Source organism: Carassius gibelio, chromosome B1, assembly GCF_023724105.1.
Source record: "Carassius gibelio isolate Cgi1373 ecotype wild population from Czech Republic chromosome B1, carGib1.2-hapl.c, whole genome shotgun sequence".
Taxonomy (NCBI): Eukaryota; Metazoa; Chordata; class Actinopteri; order Cypriniformes; family Cyprinidae; genus Carassius; species Carassius gibelio.
In genome coordinates this window covers 18,088,227-18,107,818 of record NC_068396.1, presented here as the reverse complement: position 1 = coordinate 18,107,818, position 19,592 = coordinate 18,088,227, and the positions used below count along the sequence as shown (strand labels likewise).

General features: G+C 37.5%; 1 protein-coding gene across 5 annotated transcripts in view; it reads left to right on the top strand.

The window, feature by feature from the left end:
* LOC127949647 (radixin) overlaps window positions 1-19,592 on the top strand; it is a 233,372-nt gene that overhangs the window by 68,546 nt on the left and 145,234 nt on the right. The gene's annotated exons all lie outside the window — the stretch shown is intronic.

Below are 19,592 nucleotides of genomic sequence, written 5' to 3'. Positions count from 1 at the left end.
CAGTAGGTTCAGTAGATTGTCAGAAAACAAACAAGACCCAGCATTCATGATATGCACGCTCTTAAGGCTGTGCAATTGGGCAATTAGTTGAAAGGGGTGTGTTCAAAAAAATAGCAGTGTCTACCTTTGACTGTACAAACTCAAAACTATTTTGTACAAACATTTTTTTTTTCTGGGATTTAGCAATCCTGTGAATCACTAAACTAATATTTAGTTGTATGACCACAGTTTTTTAAAACTGCTTGACATCTGTGTGGCATGGAGTCAACCAACTTGTGGCACCTCTCAGCTGTTATTCCACTCCATGATTCTTTAACAACATCCCACAATTCATTCACATTTCTTGGTTTTGCTTCAGAAACAGCATTTTTGATATCACCCCACAAGTTCTCAATTGGATTAAGGTCTGGAGATTGGGCTGGCCACTCCATAACATTAATTTTGTTGGTTTGGAACCAAGACTTTGCCCGTTTACTAGTGTGTTTTGGGTCATTGTATTGTTGAAACAACCATTTCAAGGGCATGTCCTCTTCAGCATAGGGCAACATGACCTCTTCAAGTATTTTAACATAAGCAAACTGATCCATGATCCCTGGTATGCGATAAATAGGCCCAACACCATAGTAGGAGAAACATGCCCATATCATGATGCTTGCACCTCCATGCTTCACTGTCTTCACTGTGTACTGTGGCTTGAATTCAGAGTTTGGGGGTCGTCTCACAAACTGCCTGTGGCCCTTGGACCCAAAAAGAACAATTTTACTCTCATCAGTCCACAAAATGTTCCTCCATTTCTCTTTAGGCCAGTTGATGTGTTCTTTGGCAAATTGTAACCTCTTCTGCACATGCCTTTTTTTTAACAGAGGGACTTTGCGGGGGATTCTTGAAAATAGATTAGCTTCACACAGACGTCTTCTAACTGTCACAGTACTTACAGGTAACTCCAGACTGTCTTTGATCATCCTGGAGGTGATCATTGGCTGAGCCTTTGCCATTCTGGTTATTCTTCTATCCATTTTGATGGTTGTCTTCCGTTTTCTTCCACGTCTCTCTGGTTTTGCTCTCCATTTTAAGGCATTGGAGATCATTTTAGCTGAACAGCCTATCATTTTTTGCACCTCTTTATAGGTTTTCCCCTCTCTAATCAACTTTTTAATCAAAGTACGCTGTTCTTCTGAACAATGTCTTGAACGACCCATTTTCCTCAGCTTTCAAATGCATGTTCAACAAGTGTTGGCTTCATCCTTAAATAGGGGCCACCTGATTCACACCTGTTTCTTCACAAAATTGATGACCTCAGTGATTGAATGCCACACTGCTATTTTTTTGAACACACCCCTTTCAACTAATTCAACTAATTGCCCAATTGCACAGCCTTAAGAGCGTGCATATCATGAATGCTGGGTCTCATTTGTTTTCTGAGAATCTACTGAACCTACTGGTAACTTGTTTGCCACGTAGCAATAAAAAAATATACGAAAAACCTTGATTATTCTGGTTAGTCACATTGTACTGCTATTATTTTGAACAATACTGTAGATACATCGTAATATTTGAAGGTTAGGTTAGTCATTTTTTATTGATTTTGTTTGTTTGTTATGAAATTGAATGTAATCTTTTGTGACTGCACTTACAAAAGAGAAACTGGATGGCAGTTTGAGTTTTCAATTGACTAAAGATATAAGTTATTGTTACATTATGTTGTTAATAAAAGTTTGAAATTTGACAGTGTAATGTGGTACATTGCAAACAAAGGTCAGTTATTATATAACATAAAAGTCTAGTTTGAAAAATGACAATCTGTGCTTTAAAAATAATAAATGTAAAAATCGAGAATCGAATCGAACCGTGACCTTAGAATCGAAAATGCAATCGAATCGAGGATTTGGAGAATCGTGACACCCCTAGTACATACCACATAGCATAACGCCTTTGCTGATGCTGCTCTTGTTAAATTTCAGCCTCTGGATCTGTGTCACAGCTTCCACATGCTCTCAACTCAAAAGCCTACTCGCGCTCGTGATTCTTTAGCTCCGCCCACACGTCACGCCTCTAGGCGCTCGTGTTTTTCCGGTAAAAATCGGTACAGACTATCTTTCTCTTATAAATATAATAAAAATAAAGACTTTTTGGAGTTATGAAGGATGCAGTACTACTCTATAGGTACTCAAGATTAACAGGATATTGAGTGAAAACGAGCATTTCACCCCCCCTTTAAAGAATTAATCTTACAGAACGGGTGCGAATGAATTTTGGATAGCTTGAATGGTTTTGTCGTGCTGATTTTTTGAAATAATAGTAAAAAAAGGAACCAGTAAATGTCTTTTTATTTTTTTAAAGTGCAGCTTCTAAACACTTCAAAAAAATGTACACATAGAAGACAAGTCATTCTGAGGAAATATGCATAGTTGCATGACTATACAACACTATATTGATGATAGAAAATTAAAAAACTATCATACATCTGATGTCACTCTGTCCCTCTGTCACTGTGGGTAATGTGTGTGTGTGTGTGTGTTAAGTGAATTAGGTGTGAAACTATCAGGGAGCATTTAGTCTCCAGCGCCAACATTTTACAGAACTGCCACTTTCCTGGAGTCACAGAATTACAATGTGTCAGGTTCTGAGAAGATCTAAGATTCCAAAAAATGATTTAATTAGAATACCATGAAGTATTGTGTAATACTATATATTAAGACTTTATATATAGGCTTTATGAACAGATTAGAATGACTCGTGAAGGACCAGCACCACCTCCTGTTGTCCGATGCTTGGAGGAATATATCTTCCAGAATCCGGCATTAAGATTTAGGAGCTCATTTTTATTCCACCTCCTTTCCTGAAAGTCTGTGTTGCAGAATTGACTAAAAATTAATCTTCACATTAATTCCTAATTATTTTGCAATTCTTTTTGTCAGTTCTTCTTGACCTGTTTTTTTTTCTTCTTCTTTTCTGACCTCATGACCCAGTCAGCATTTTTGTACAATGGTCAAGTCTTAACTTATCCATTTCTGTATTGCATTTGTGTTTGAAATTTATCATGGGTATTTCATAATTTTTCGACTTTGAGTTCAAACAGTTTCAGTTAAAACTCTTTTTTTAGCGCATTTCATCTGTAAAAAAAAAAACATGCCTAATAATTCTGCACACATGAATATAAGGAGTTTTTCTCTTCCAGCTTTCCTGGACTATTGTATAGCACTCATAAATGATTAATTAAAAAATAATGGTAGTTATTAAGATTGATATGGTTTGGAATTGGTAAAATGTGCTTGGAAAAAAAATCATAATAAAACAATGTTTTAATGTTTAAGTTTGGAATATTAACTGACATGAATGAATGCTATATAAAAATTGTTCATGTTAACAATGTTTATAAATGAAATCTTATTGTCAATTGTTTCTAAAGTTATATATATATATATATATATATATATATATATATATATATATATATATATATATATATATAATATGTAAATGTGATTTTAATGTCGAGATGATTCGGATTTACCCTTTAACTGTCGTATCCTTTAAAACCTCACTGCCAGAGGGATATTGTGAATGCATGTGCCCACTGGGCACAGTTTACCTGATGCCACCGGGGTGGCGATGGCATTGGTGGCTTGAGCCCGCCATCGCTGCTTGCAGCTATATTTATTATTATTCCGCTTCTTCTTCTTCTCCCGAATGAATCGCATTTTTGAGGGCTTAAACATGCTCAAAAAGTCATGAAACTTTGCACACGCGTCAAACCTGGTGAAAATTTTCGTCTGATATAGGATTCAGAAGAGGGTGTGGCAAAATGGCTCGACAGCGCCACCTATACTTAGAAAATCAACAGCCTTCCAGCTATGTTTCACGTACATGCACGAAAATTGGCAAACATATGTAACGCACCAATACCTACAAAAAAGACTCTTGGAGCAAAATTCTAAACCCAACAGGAAGTCGGTTATTTTTAATATTATGAGCAAATTTTGTGTAATTTTGGTCATTTCCATGTGTTGTATTTTAACAAACTCCTCCTAGAGATTTTTTCAAATCAACACCAAATTTGGTATGCCTAATCTAAAGGCCTTTGCAATGTTAAATTGCGAAGATCTTGAGTTTTCGTTGAAGGGCCTGTCCGTGGCGGCCTGGCGAATTTCGATGATTCGCCATGAAAAATGAAGTTGCTATACGATGTCCAATCTGCCCCAAAATTCACATGTTTGATGAGACTCCGAACCTGAACAGATTGACATGCCCATATTCAGTTATAGTCATAGCGGCACCTATTGGCAACGGGAAGTGACTTATTTTATGCTGTGATGAACTACTCCTAGAAATTTTTTGACATCAATGTCTTTTTTGTGGTCAGTCTAATCTAAAGGCCTGTGCGATGTTCAGTTGTGAAGATCTTGAGTTTTCGTTAAAAGGCTTGTCCACGGCACCATGGCGAAGTTCGATGTCTCGCCATGGGAATAAAAGATGTTATAACTCAGATATAAAATGTCCGATCTTCCCCAAACTTCACATGTGTGATAAGAGTCCTGACCTGAACAGATCTGCAGGCCAATATTCCACCGGGTGTGGCAGAATGGCTCGATAGCGCCACCTATAAACTTTCAACGGAGTGCATATGCACATTCAATGGAGTGCGCCTCAAGCTATTTTTCACGTACATGTACAAAAATCGGTACACACATGTAACACACCAATACTTACAAAAAAGTATCTTGGTACGAAATCCGAATCACAACAGGAAGCCGGTTATTTAGAATTTTCTCTGCAAAATTAGTGTTGTTTTTGCCATTTTCAGGGGTTGTACTTTAACGAACTCCTAGAGATTTATTCAGATCAACACCATACTTGGTCAGTGTAATCTAAAGGCCTTTGCGATGTAAAATGGGAAGATCTTGGGGTTTCGTTAAAGGGCGTGTCCATGGCGGCCTGACAAATTTCGATGTTTCGCCATGAAAAAGGAACTTGCTGTAACTCAGACATACAATGTCCAATCTGCCCCAAACTTCACATGTTAGATAAGACTTCTGCCCTTAACAGATCTACATGCCCATATTCAGTCATAGTCATAGCGTCACCTGCTGGCAACAGGAAGTGACATCTTTTACGCTGCGACAAACTACTCCTTTTTTTGAGATTAATATATATATTTTGTGGTCAGTCTAATCTAAAGGCCTGTGCAATGTTAACTTGTGGAGATCTTGAGTTTTTGTTAAAGGGCGTGTCCATGGCGCCATGACAAAATTTGATGTCTCGCCACAGCAAGAAAAGGTTGGTGTAACTCAGGCATAAAATGTTCAATCTTCCCCAAACTTCACATGTTCGATAAGAGTCCTGCCCTGAACACATCTGAAGGCCAATATTCCATTATAATGATAGCGCCACCTGCTGGCAATTGGAAGATTGGCACATATATGGAATAAACTTTGATATATCCCACTTATATTTATGGGTTTAATTGCATATTTCTCACCGTTCACCTTGTAACAACAATGAGTTTTACATAGTAATTAACTCAAATGATATATAGGGAATTTGAATAATTAATCAGGAATATGATTAATTTATATCTCAGATGACAGTTACATTAAATTTGATTGATTATGAAAAATAGCTCAATTGCCTATAACAATAAATAATCACAGGGCACTGTAACTTACTAATTAATATGTCAATATTACATTCTTCATATCAATTATTGTGATATCTCTTACTGTAAATTACTGCAAATCAAACCGTGGTATGTCCTGCAAACCACTGTAGACCTATCAATTTTCAATAAAGTTATCACGCCTTATAATTCAAGGAAAAGTATTCTCTGGCCATGAAAATATTATCCTATCCTTATGATAAATTGAGTTTCTAAATTTAGAGCTTGTAGCTATAGATCAGACATCTCAGTGACTCGTAATGTGAGTGGGGTGGAGTCCAAGCCAATCGTCAGTATATGGGTTTTTAATAATTAAACTAGTAATACATCAAACTACAAATCACACAGAGTAAATATGCGTACGACAATACAAACAGTAAGCTTTATACAATACATAACGAATCCAAATGAGAGAGAGAGAGAGAGAGAGAGAGAGAGAGAGAGAAAATAGAATGAGATCACATAAGGAGCTCAGGTATGAAAATCATAGTCAGTAACTTTTGGAAGCCAACAACAAATCAGATCATAACAACACTTTAAAGCAGCATTTAAATCTCCATAGAAAAGTGATACGAGCTTTGCGCGGTGTTCCTTTTGAAAACAGCGGGCGTGTGCCGGAGGCCATGTGACGCGCGTGCACGCTGCGCTGGCTCTTGGCGTGAGCGTGGAGCACGTGGTCCTTTGTTCTGTCCTCGCGCGGTATTTGAAAGGTTCAACAAACAATGTCCCAGAATTCGTCTTCCTTGCGTGGAGAGGCGAATAGTTGAATAAACTTAGTAAAGAAAAGAAACGAACGAAACGAAAGCTTCTAAAGGAGCCATTAAAATGGCTTTTTTTTTCTCAGCCCCTGTGCTGAGGGGGTTCGCGCTATGAGCGCGGCCTATGGCCGCGCGGAAGCAACGTTGGAGAGCAGCGTGTCCGAGAAGGGAGAAGAGGAAAAAGAGCAAGAAGAGGAGGTGGACCTTGTTTGGTCAATTCTTATAGCTTGAAATAGTTCACGCCCCTTTTTCGTGTAAACAGCCAATGAAAGTCCGCGATCTGAAGCGGAGGGAAAAGTTCCTTTGTCTCTGTGGAGACAACCCCCCCCGGAGATCTAGGGCTTGTCCAAATTCCAGGGTTTATTCTAGCAAGTTTGTAATTCAGATTACATACATATTTCATTACTTTGCGCTAGATAAATGGGTCTGTCAGAACATGACGATTAGAACAAGACTAAACATAATATATATATGATCAAAGATCTAATTTTTAGATTGAATTACACATTTAAAGATTTGCTTAACGCATGATAACACTGCAGATGTTGGGAAACATCTAAATGTACCAAAAGGGAATACGTAATACATTTATAAAACATAAAAAACAGAAAGTTTATGAATACATTCCATAGAATGCATTGTTCAAAAGAAGCCAGTGATTTGGCTTCTCTCCTGTCCTGTGTGGTCGTAAACTTTTACAACCTGCAAAAGTGGGGGTTGCAGAAACATGGCTCTCTTTGAGAAGGTTAAAGTGAGGAGAGACATTTCCTAAAGTATGAGCTTGCAACTTATACTCTTCACATAACAAGGATTAACCATTTTATGCAATCCATAAACATAATTAAAATACATATTAATAATAAAATGAAAGTAAGGAACTTATACGAAAGGTTTCCTTTGTCTCCAGTGTGTTGGAGGAATTTGGGTTGGGGGTTTTCGTTTCTTCTTTGAAGCTCGCATGGGCATCGTAAATAATTTAAGTCCAGCCAGGCTGGTGCCAGGCCAGGCACTTGGTGCAAAAAGAGTTTCATTTGGAAAATCTGAATTAAACACATGAATCGATGATCTGCATATCCGTTACAACCTTTTTACTAAAGCCACTCGCTGCCGGTGAGCCCGGGTGCGAGGGCCCGTTCATCGCTGCTTGCAGCTTTAATTGCATCTATAACAGTTCACTGGCATAGTAAAAGTGATATTGTCAATAGATAATGTATTTGATTTTTTTAAAATAATACTGCTATATCATAATTATTCAACCCCTAAAGGCTTAACACAATTATGCCTTTAGAAACTCTATTAAAAACAGAATTACACACACATACATTTAGCCCATGCATGTGCTGAAGTTGAGTAGCAAAAATGTCAACAGAGATCTCACAAAAGCTAAAGAGAATAAATATTGTATTACTTTAGAAAGGCTAATGCTATATGAAGATTTCTAAGACATTAAAAGTTCATATAAACAGTTCTCAGCCTTATTTATTAGCTTAAAGGGTTAGTTCACCCAGGATCAATGCTTATTGGAGACGTGAACGGTTTTAAACGATTCAGTTCAATTTGGTGAACTGGTTCAAGAAGATCCGGTTACATTGAATTATTCGTCCGCGAACCGGATATCACAATTTCCTGTGTTTTGAACTCTCTCACAACAGACACGGAAGAGAAGACAATGATGAATAAAGTCATAGTTTTTGCTATTTCTGGACCAAAATGTATTTTTGATGATTCAAAAAATTCTAACTGATCCTCTGATGTCACATGGACTACTTTTGATGATGTTTTTCTTACCCTTCTGGACATGGACAGTATACAGTGCACACAGTTTCAATGGAGGCACAGAAGGCTCTCGTACTAAATCTAAAATATCTTAAACTGTGTTCCGAAGATAAACGTATGTCTCATGGGTTTGGACCGACATGAGGGTGAGTTATCAATTACATTTTAATTATTGGGTGAACTAACACTTTAAAATGTGTTGTTCCAGAAAATCTTTGAGGGTGTTGAAGAAAAAAACACAATATCATAAAATGTTTAATCAGATCAACTGAAGAAAATCTGCAATGTTAAGCCATGTTGAGACTTGCAAGATGACCTTATGAAAGTAGGAAAACCATTTTAATGCAGTGTGTAAGAAAAACACTAGACAAGTATGGCCTAAATGTTGAGACTAGGGTTGTAACGGTATGAGATTTTCATGGTATGATAATCGTCTCAGAAAATACCGTGGTTTCACGGTAAACGGTATTAAACAATCAAAACACTTTTTTTGGGGGGGGGGGGGGGGGTTGAACAAATGTTTGAAAGTAGGGATGCAAAATATCGATTAATTCCATAATCGATTGTCGTTTAAATATCAATCAATTTATCTATTAATCGTTAACCATAACGCTGCAAAATGGATCTGTTGCAGGCAGCAGTCACTGGCATGACGGGATGTGCAAAAGCCACACACACACACACACAAAACGCTTTCTCACTTGAATTAAAGGGGGTTTTAGTCTGAATAAAATGCTAGTAGAAGGATTATAAAATGAATAGATGCGATTAGGATTATTTTATAAAATGAAGATAGAGCGCCATACATTTGAGATCAATTTACTTTGTTGACTTTCCTATCCCGCACGGAGACTGCTGAACGTGCCTCTTTAAATGGTTTTGTGGTGCTCGTTGTTGTATTTATTTATTTTTTTTAACTTACATTTTTATTAATTCTTGACAGAGCAGTTACATGCATCAGCAATAATTATCAAATATGTTACTAGTTTACAGTCTTGAAAAGAAAAAAGAATATATTTCAGCATTACATTTTGCATTTCTATGTGGTTTCAGCATCACCATACAACCCTAAAAAAAAAAAAAAAAATCACTTTTGATGTTAGAGCCGGGACCCAAAAACCAGAACCCTAACTTGATGGTCCTTTACATGAATAAGACTTCTGCTGGACTCCATCGTAAACTAAAAACAGATTTCTGAAGTCGTAATGAGTATGTTATCTTTTCCATTTGATACAGTTCCCGTACTTTTTGAACCCAGACGTTGTAACAGGGAGGCTCTACTTGCATCCACTTAATTGTGATGCATTTCAAGGCTGCTGTGAACAGAATATTTAATAGATATGATTTAGCACGTCCTTGCACGCTAACTGGCATAATACCAAGTAAAGCAACTGTTGCATCTTTCGGGATGACCTCCTGAAAAATCTGGTTTATAGCCTTATACACCTCATCCCAGTAGTTTCGTAATATAGGACATTACCAAAAAATATGTGTATGATTGGGCACTGCTGACCCACAGTTTCTCCAGCACAAACTTGGAACTTTTGGATCTATTTTAGCAACTACATCTGGGGTCCTGAAATATCTACTAATAACTTTCCATTTATATTCCCGCCACGTGTTGAACTTGTAACCCGATGTGCTCCAGTCCACACTCCCTCCCACATTTCGTCAGAAATAATTTTGTCCGTCTCTGCTTCCCATCTTTGTTTTGTCCGAGTGGGCCCATTAAGATTCATTGACAAAAAGACTTTATATAACTTTATCAGTTTCTCATCCCCTTCACCTTTTTGGAATTGACCCAGGTGTTCTCAATTGGTGTGGGGTTTAGTATTTTTCCCCAGTCCTTATGTGAAGTCAAAAAAGAGCGTAACTGTAAATATCTAAAGAAGTCACTTTTCTTGAGATGGAAGTGCCTACGTAACTCTTCAAATGACATAAGGTTGTTCCCGTTGATTAACTGATGTAAAAACGTAAGCCGCTGTTCTTCCCATTTTTAATAACTTTTGTCAGAAAAGTAAACTTTATCGGCCCAAGACTTAATTTCTGATGCTCAGCATCTGATAGATGTGTTTCCTGTAAAAGTGCTACGTGACACTTTAACTGTCTGAGATGCAATAGTACTTTCTTTCTTTTGATTGGACTATGCAGACCCTTCACATTATAACTTGTTACAGTTAATGTACTCATGACTAATTTAAGAGGTGTATTGTAATATTAAATTGTGCTGGAGGCAGAGACCTGAGTTTAACATAGCACCAATCATTTGAGCGAAGTGAATGCTGGAAACCATGATGATCAAATCAAATGAAAACACTAATGCTTTGTTGTACATTTTCTAAACATAGGAAGACTGAAATACAAATGCTCTGTTGTTTTTTTTAGATGTAATTAGATCCCCGGGGAACAAAAGGATCAGAACGCAACAAATAAAAAAGTAATTAAAGGTGTATGTTAATAACATAGTGCAGATAAGTGGGTTTAAGTCCCTAGCCACTATAATAAGCAGCAACAAACACAGCCGAAGAAAGTTGGCTGTGTACAATAATAGTCAAAAGGAGAAAGATATATTAAGGGGAACAAAGAAAAAAAAAAAGAAAGAACTCGAGTTTGTAAGGCGGTTCTAAAGTTAGTGGTTGAACAATAATAGTCAATGAACAATAAAACGTCGGCAGAGACCGACTTCTTTAAAGTCCCAAACTATTATCGATCCAATTTAAGTAACCTTTAGTTATAAGTTGCCATTTTTAAAACATAAATGTTCATAAACCTGCAGGAGCTCTGAAATATCCGTCTTCACTCCGTCTTGGCTCACTAGTGCCGCCCCCTCGTTGTTGTATTTTAAAACACAATTGCAGTGTTTTCAACTGACATTATGGCATTTAAAATAAAATGATCCCAAATGTAACTGTGGCGCGCGTGTGACTGCGCTATGCATTAAGTGAACCACATCATCTGCGCTGATGCAGCAAAACACTGTTGCTCACATTAATTTGATCCTGCTGGATTCTGTTCTAGAAAATGTCAGATTTAGAATTTTTGCATTCCGGTAGGCCTAGCCTATTTGTTTTTAAAAATCCAGCATATGTGCATTAGGTCATGACAGCGCGTAGGTGAGTGCAGACGAGGACGAGCGAGCGTGGCTTTGGCTAGATTTATTTGGAGATTACTGCTCATGTCTCATTCAGCACAAATCCAAATGTTTCAATATTCGCAATGTATCTAAATGTTAAACTATTATTTATAATGTAAACTACTTACACATTTGCACATACACAGAAAAGATGATCCTTTTCATATGAGCAAACACATCCTTGGACCAGCAGAGAGGACCGGTATACGGTCTATTTAAACTGACCAGTGTAACCTTTTAAATGTTTAGTTGACAGTATTTTATTTTGATAATGAACCGACTGCGATGTAAGTTTGAATCGCCTGAATATACGTGTGCTCCAGGCTCTGACGCGATCGAAACAGCTGAGAAAGAGAGAGAGAAAAAAAATACAGGGTTAGGAAAATGTTAGATCGTGACCGTGCCTCTGGATGCCGTTCGAGATATAGACTTCATTAATGTGGCTTAATTTGTTCTGGTTTACCGGTTTCTTTTCAATTTCGCAGGTTTAATTTATTATCTTTCACTTTTAATCGCATCTCTTGCTGTGTGTGGTAAACATGGGAAGAGATGAAAGATTTCATGAATTAATAATTCGTTCAATTTATTAATTTGTTCCCTTATTTCAGTTAAATCATGGGTTATTTAGGGAACAAAATTAACGAAACATGGACAATTGCCACAAATTAATAAATCTTAGAAACGAATTAACAAGTTTTAGAAATGAATAGTCTATTTGTCCTGTGTCCCGCAGCCCTGCAGAGTGCAGTTATCTGATGAAATGACTTAGTTATTACATTTCTATTGCTTTTCATGTTGAAGGGCTTTTGTGTTTCTATTTTAAAGAGCCACACAGATGGGAAATCAAAAATTACCTGTATTACGGTGTATGATGTAGCTGTCCATCAGTGTAAACAATGTGCAAAGTAATTAAACCAAAAAGTACACGATTTATAAGTTATTGGCTTCTAAAGTAAGGAGTCGACTCTGAACCGCTGAAACGAGTCGTTATAGATTTCAAATCTTTTGCCCATCTCTATGTACGTCACTAGGAACACTTTGCATAATAATCTCCGCCTACCGTTTTGGGAGAAAGGGAACTCTGACCTGCCCCACCCCCACACAGATGCTCTGGTTGGTGTGATAGCATCATGTCGAGGAGACAGTGTGTTTTTAATTATAAAGGCAAATTTGTTTTATTTTCACTGCCAAAGAATGAAGATCAGAAGAACCAATGGCTAAAATTCATTTTTACCACAATACCAGAGCAGTACAACAAATCCCTTTTGTTGTGTTCACAATATTTCACTGATGACTGCTTTTCTAATCTCGGTGAGTACAAGGCAGGATTTGCAAAGCGTTTGGCCATAAAAGAGGGTTCATTACCAACTTTATTTAGACCCAACAAGCATCTCCGAATCACAACGCGAAGTATGATTATGAAGTTATGTGTTTGTTTTCTCCCGAGCGTCTTATCAGTATGTGTGCTGTCTGCAGCCTTTATCTGCACTGATCTTCATTTACAAACACGTCATTAAAATGAAGTGTAACAAGTGCTGCTAACATATATTCTGTGATAAAGTAATCCATATGAAAACAACGCGATGTCCGTTTTTCACGTCTCCCTTCGTTATATCCAGAGCCATGGCTCTAATGTGTCTAATGTGACCACGCCCCCGCGCTGAACGTGCTATTCAGATTCAAATCAAACTGAAGCGCGCGGCTTGAATACACCCACACAGAAGAAAAAGCAGCCAGACTGTTCAAGTTTTTTATTTTACTGTTTGCTTCGCGGTGAGAGGAATAAGACATAATTCACCCCAAAAGATTCTAGCGCATTGTTTACCGTGAAGTTGTGTGCGGAACAACCAATCAAAACTATGTCAGTTGACCAATCAGAACACCGTATGCTACCGAAAGGTGGGGTTTAAGGAAAATTAATCTTTTGAACAGCTTTGTGCGAACCGTTTGGGGATCTCTGCGAATTGAGGTAATTTTAAAATGATATTTTGACAAAATGACAATGTTTTTTAACCTTGGATGGATTTAAACCTGTTGTACAGGACTTATAAGCAGTGATTGGAAGCTTAGAATTTTCATCTTACTGGCTCTTTAATATACTTTTAAAGTTTAAATCACATTAAAAGCTTAATTAGTACACTGTGAATGAATGATGATACGGTCAACGTAACTCACAGCCGCTCACACGTGCATCATTACATCAGTTAACCTTTATCAGCCTTAATCTATCAATCTCTTATCAACAATTATTTGAAAGCATGTTTTTATTCAAATTTCATGCACGGGATGATGATGTTCTGAATAGGTAAACATGTTCGATGCCTTTCCTAATTTTGAAGCTGCTTTGCGACCACAGATTTGCAAACTGTGTCTACCTTCAAGGACAAACAAGCATTCGTCTTTTCTGTACAAAAAGTATTCCCATAGGCCTACTAGTGCCAATTTTAACTCATAGTTTGAGGTGGGATAGAGATTAGAGATAATGGCCTCTGTCTCTGATGTTGTCTCCGCTGTACGTGTGGGTAGATCAAGAAAACAGTTAGGGGCCGTTTACATATCGCGTCTTTTCAAGTTCATCATTTCAAATGGTGCAAACACGCTCGTTTTTTTTCAGGCACCTCTGCACCGCATGGAGTTAAAAACATTTCATAATTTTTCTTCATTTTTTTCATAAACTTTTCATAATGCTGCAAGCACACCGCAGGTCATGTAGCTTCCTCACCTTTCCTGTAACAACGTTGAAAGCTCAGCCAAGATGAAGGAACAGCTGATCATAAATGGATCTGTATTAGGGCTGCACGATGTGTCGTTTAAGCATCGATATCGCGATGTATGAATTCACGATAGTCACATCGCAGGAAGTGCGATGTAGGCTGTCGTAATTGATCCGTTATTCATTAACTGTACGAGCCAGCTGCTCCCCGGCCCCTTGACCAATGTGATTTGCAGATTAATTGCACAGCTTAACCATCATAGAGTGGAAGTTTATCATTGACAGGACTGAAAACCACATGCAAGTTTAACAGGGCAGAGAGAGAGGGAGCGCGAGAGAGAGAGAGAGAGAGAGAGAGAGAGAGAGAGAGAGAGAGAGAGAGAGAGAGTGAGAGTGAGAAAGCGCGCGCGCGAGAGAGACAGACTCTCTGTACATTAGAAGTACCATCAATGTTTATAGAAATGTATATGGATTTATTTTGCATGTAATTTTTTTTCTTATGAATATATATGTATTTTAGTTTTGTTTGTTTCTATTCTGCTATCTACAATGCTTTGGCAAGATGTACCTTTGTATGTCATGCCAATAAAGCAATATGAATTGAATTGAGAGAGAGAGAGAGAGAGAGAGCCTGAGAGAGCGAGCGATTTTCAAACAACATGAGCGCTGTCTTGCTCTCTCTCCGTCGTGCATACCGGTATATCGTTACAACCCTAGTTGAGACATCTTGATGAATACCACTCTTGATCAAGTAGAACAAAAGGCAGATTTGAACTTAATAAATTTCATTTGTGTAAACCTGTGGAGCTCTGGAGGAATGTTTTATGGAGTGATGTGACCAAACTGGAATTTTTTGGACCCATGGATCAGCGGTATGCCTGCTTTAAAACAGGCAAAGCTCATAAGCAGAAAAACACCATCTCTGTCATCAAACTTGGAGGTTGATCAGTCCTGTTATGGGGTTTCTTAACTGTAGCAGGAAGTGGAAATCATGACCGTATGAAGGACTAGGGGTGTGCCGGTTTCAGAATTGGTGATGACGGTTATGACGTGAGTCAAATGTGACGGTTCATAACATAACCGTCGGGGGGGGGGGGGGGGGGGTTTAGTGGATCTACCGTAGAGTCAATTGGTTGTTCTTGGAGATAGCGGGTTAACTCCGTGTCAGCGCGCGCTCTGATCGGTAAAGGGGCAGAGATTTCAGACCTCCATTTATTAAGGAGATCGGTCACAAAACTCATCATCCGAGCCAACGTTTTTTGAGCAAATTTCAAAGCCGCACCCGCCCGCCATCCGCTGATTGTTTTGCGGTCTATGGCCATGCAATGCTTTGCTGATGCGAGTTGCAAAAAAATGCCATTGTCTGTTATAGAAAGGATGCAGCAAAGATATTTAATGCTAATGTATGAGGCATAGGCCTACGCTGAGTTTCATTTGCGATGAGATGCGCTCTAGTTCACTGTGCAGTGCAAGTGAACGCGGCACGCTGGTGCTTCCATGTCGGTTATCATTGTCTGCTATATTTGCTTTTTATTTATTAAAATACACGCAATTGGTTGATGAAACATTTATTAAAATTAAGACAAAATTTGTACAAAACGAAATTCGTTTTTAAGAAAGGTTTTCTACAAAGCAAAATTTTATGAAGTGGTAAATATCATGTCTGACGATTTACAAAACTTCATTAAGTGGTAAAAACCATGTCTCCCGATATATTGCGAATCTTATGATCCTATCTAAAAAATGTTTGTAAAAAATATTTTAATGACACGGTTTTGGCGGTTATAGAGTTCTAATGATGGTGTTCAACTATAACCGCCGGTCTCACGGTTATATACGAACCGTCACACCCCTATGAAGGACATCATGGATTCTTAGAAGTATCAGGCCATTTTGACAAGAAGTGTGATACCTTTGTTGTAAAGACTGAAGCTGATGATCAGTGGACTTTCCTGCAGGGCAGTCATCCCAAAGTACACATTCAAATTTACTTCTGCTTGGTTCAGTAATCAGTTATAGAATGTTCTTGAGTGGACTGTTCAGTCTCCAGAGTTTAATTCTCATTGAAAATATCTGGTTGATTGTAAAGAAAGCAGTGGTGAATGTGAAAACCAAAGATTATCAGTGATCTGGAAGCTTTCTCAGGCAAGGAATGGGCCAAGAATGTAGTTGAGAGGTGACAGAAGCTTCTAAGCATTTACAGACAGCGTTTATTGGTGATTTTAAAATTTGAGCTTTGGGGGGTTGAATAATTTTGAACATAAATGTTTAGAGCCAATTTGAATTTAATCATCATTCATCAGTGTTCCATTCTCAGAATCACTCAAAAGTGTATTAACAAACTCTCTCTAATACTTTAACTGATGCCTTTGTTAAATCGTTTTCATAAAATTTTGTTCGCTGCAGCAAAATGCCTTGAAGGTCAAAGGGGTTGAATAATTTTGATTGCAACTGTATAACATTCTGCAGTTTATTTACTAATCATTTAAGGTTATTTCACAATTTCAGTCATCATACAGTACAGTAGCATAACCACCAGCATAAGCCACCTCTTCTTCTCATCAGAGATGTGATGAAGCACTAAACAGTCTCACTGTCATTGCTTCATGCTTGTAATGATTTCTGCATCTTTCTCTGATAGTTTAAAATACTTTCACACTGCCAACGTGTTTTGCTGCATCATTAGTGCCTGCATCTATTTGTTTTCATTAGTCATTGTTCGGTAAATATTATTTGGCCTTTTCGCTTATTCGGCTGAACACCGAAAATAGTGCAGGGCGGTTTTAACAAAAGTTTATATCACTTTTTTTTAATTATTTTTTTATTTTATTATTATGCCGGTTTCCTGGTTTATGATGTTTTTTTGTTTTGGTTTTTTTTCATGCATAATCAGGTGTACAATGCATTTTCTGCTGGTTGATATTCCAAGACGTGCTTTTAGCCCGACAGCACTTGCATAAAATTGTTGTTTGGTAGATGTCGGATTTTTGGAAACCAAAAAACCTCCAAACAACAGACCCGGCTCCTCTTTTTTTTTCTACTAGCTCTGCAGCATCCATCTTCCCATACTCCGTTTGCAGTGCATATGCAGTCCACAGCACGGACTCATTGTGCTTTCACACAGGATACGTTTGCAGTCCGCTACTGATCCATGTTCATTTTTCCCACGAACAATGCACTTTCACTTCTGCAGATGCACCTTGTGCAGTATGAATGCTGGAATCCGTTTACATGGGTGCATAAAAAAAAAAAAAAAAAAACGCATACGCACTGCAGACAGAGTACGTTTGAAACGGGTGTTATAACATAACACCAGAGCACTGCTGTGTTTACCCTCGCAGTCACTGCAGAAGTGCAACATTGTAAAGGGTCCGTCTGAAACAGTATCGCGCAGCATAAAGTTTGTTCCGAACGTTGAGTAATTAAATACATTGTTATGGCGGTGATTTAAAGAGAGATTTTTACTTAAAGCTGCAGTCTGTAACTTTTGACGCTCTAGCGGTTAATAAACAGAACTGCTTGCGTCTTGTGGAAGAACATGGTAGCCGGATCTACTTCTCCCTGTTTATGTCTATGAAGAATCACAAAGGTACTGGGTTACTCCGCCGCGGTTCCCCCAAAGTAATCTAAAATAGTCGGAATATAAACATTTATTATAGGTGTATCCAAGTGATTCAGAACAGGCTAAAAACACGATTTTGGAAAATGGATTCATGGTGTCCTCACTTATTATATACATTTTGTAAATTTTTAACACACAAAAAAGTTACGGACCGCAGCTTTGATTGGTTGTTTCTTACCGGGAGCGATGTATTCCTGCAAATGGCAATAGGACCACTGGGAGGAGCCAGAGGAGCTTGATTTTTTTTTCATAGATTAGTACATAATGACAGGTTTAACAAATATGTAAAAAATACATTTTTACAAAAGTTACCTACTGCAGCTTTAATTCCTGAATGAATCAGCCATTTGAATGGATTGAATCGAATGAATAAAAACATTAACAATAACCTGCTGGTAATTTTAGTTTCTTCTCTAGAGTAACAATTTATATAATATATATATATATATATATATATATATATATATATATATATATATATATATATATATATATATATATATATATATATATATATATATAAAACATTAAATGGTTAGCTCACCAACTATAAATAAAGGAATAAATACATTTTCATCATATACTAACCCTCATTTTGTTTAGAATCTGAATGACTTGCTTTCTTTTGCACAACATAAAAGAAGGGATTGTGAAGACAACAAAATGTGTAAGTACTGAATGTTTCTTAAATTATTTTTTTTGTTCCATAGTGTATGTTAGGCGTTAAAGCCTAAACATTCCACACAATAATAGCTTTAAATTATTTTGGGGGTATTTCCACAGCCAAACTTAGTTTGCGATTAATTAGATTAATTGCAGCACCCTGTAAATATTTTGATAAAAAAAATTATTTATCGACTGTCAGCCCTACTTTAAAGTACTCTCTCAACCAAACTAACATTACTAGCCAATTTTATAAACATGAGACACACATAAAAATAAACCAATAATAAACCCCCCCCCCCAAAAAAAAGGATAATCCCGGGTCTCGATAAACAGGAGGAAAACTCCCGTAACTGGGATCCGTGAGAAAGAGGATCAAACCCCCCCTCCCCCCCTTTCCAGGCGAATGATGTCCTTGGACTGAATATTTACATGGAATAACTTATTAAAAAGCAAGGGAGCTTTGTGAACAACTCTGAGTAATCATGTTATCTCCATAAAATGATATGATTGCCAGAATAAATTTGCGGGGATTTTTGAAATTGTCCTATTCAAACATTGATCTATTACAGCTGTGGTAGGTAACTTTTGACGCTCTAGCGGTTAATAAACAGAACTGCTTGCGTCTTGCGGAAGAACATCGTAGCCGGAACTACTTCTCTCTGTTTATATCTATGAAGAATCACAAAGGTACTGGGTTACTCCGCAGCGGTACCCCCGAAGCAATCTAAAATAGTCTGAATATAAACACTTATTATAGGTGCACCCTAGTGATTCAGGACAAGCTAAAAACACGGTTTGGAAAATGGATTCATGGTGTACTCGCTTATTATATTAATTTTTCTACATTTTGAACACAAACAAAGTTATGGACCTCATCTCTGATTGGTTGTTTCTTACGGGGAGCGATGGATTTTCTGCAAATGGCAATAGGACCACTGGGAGGAGCCAGAGGAGCTTGATTTTTTCACAGATTATCTATCTCATATTCTACTGTCAGGACATAATGACAGGTTTAACAAATATGTAAAAAATATATTTTTACAAAAGTTACCTACTGCAGCTTTTATGGTAACATACCAGTCATTTACCAGTACTATATAAAAGGGGCTAAACTCTTCCTGTGCATATGCTGTAAATTTAAATTAACGTTAATCTCACTACATTTGTTACGTAAATCATTTAAAAACCTTTGCCAAAACATGAGAATACATCAACCTATGTCTAAATATGCCATGTATTGTTCATCGCGATTTCAAAATAAAAGTTTC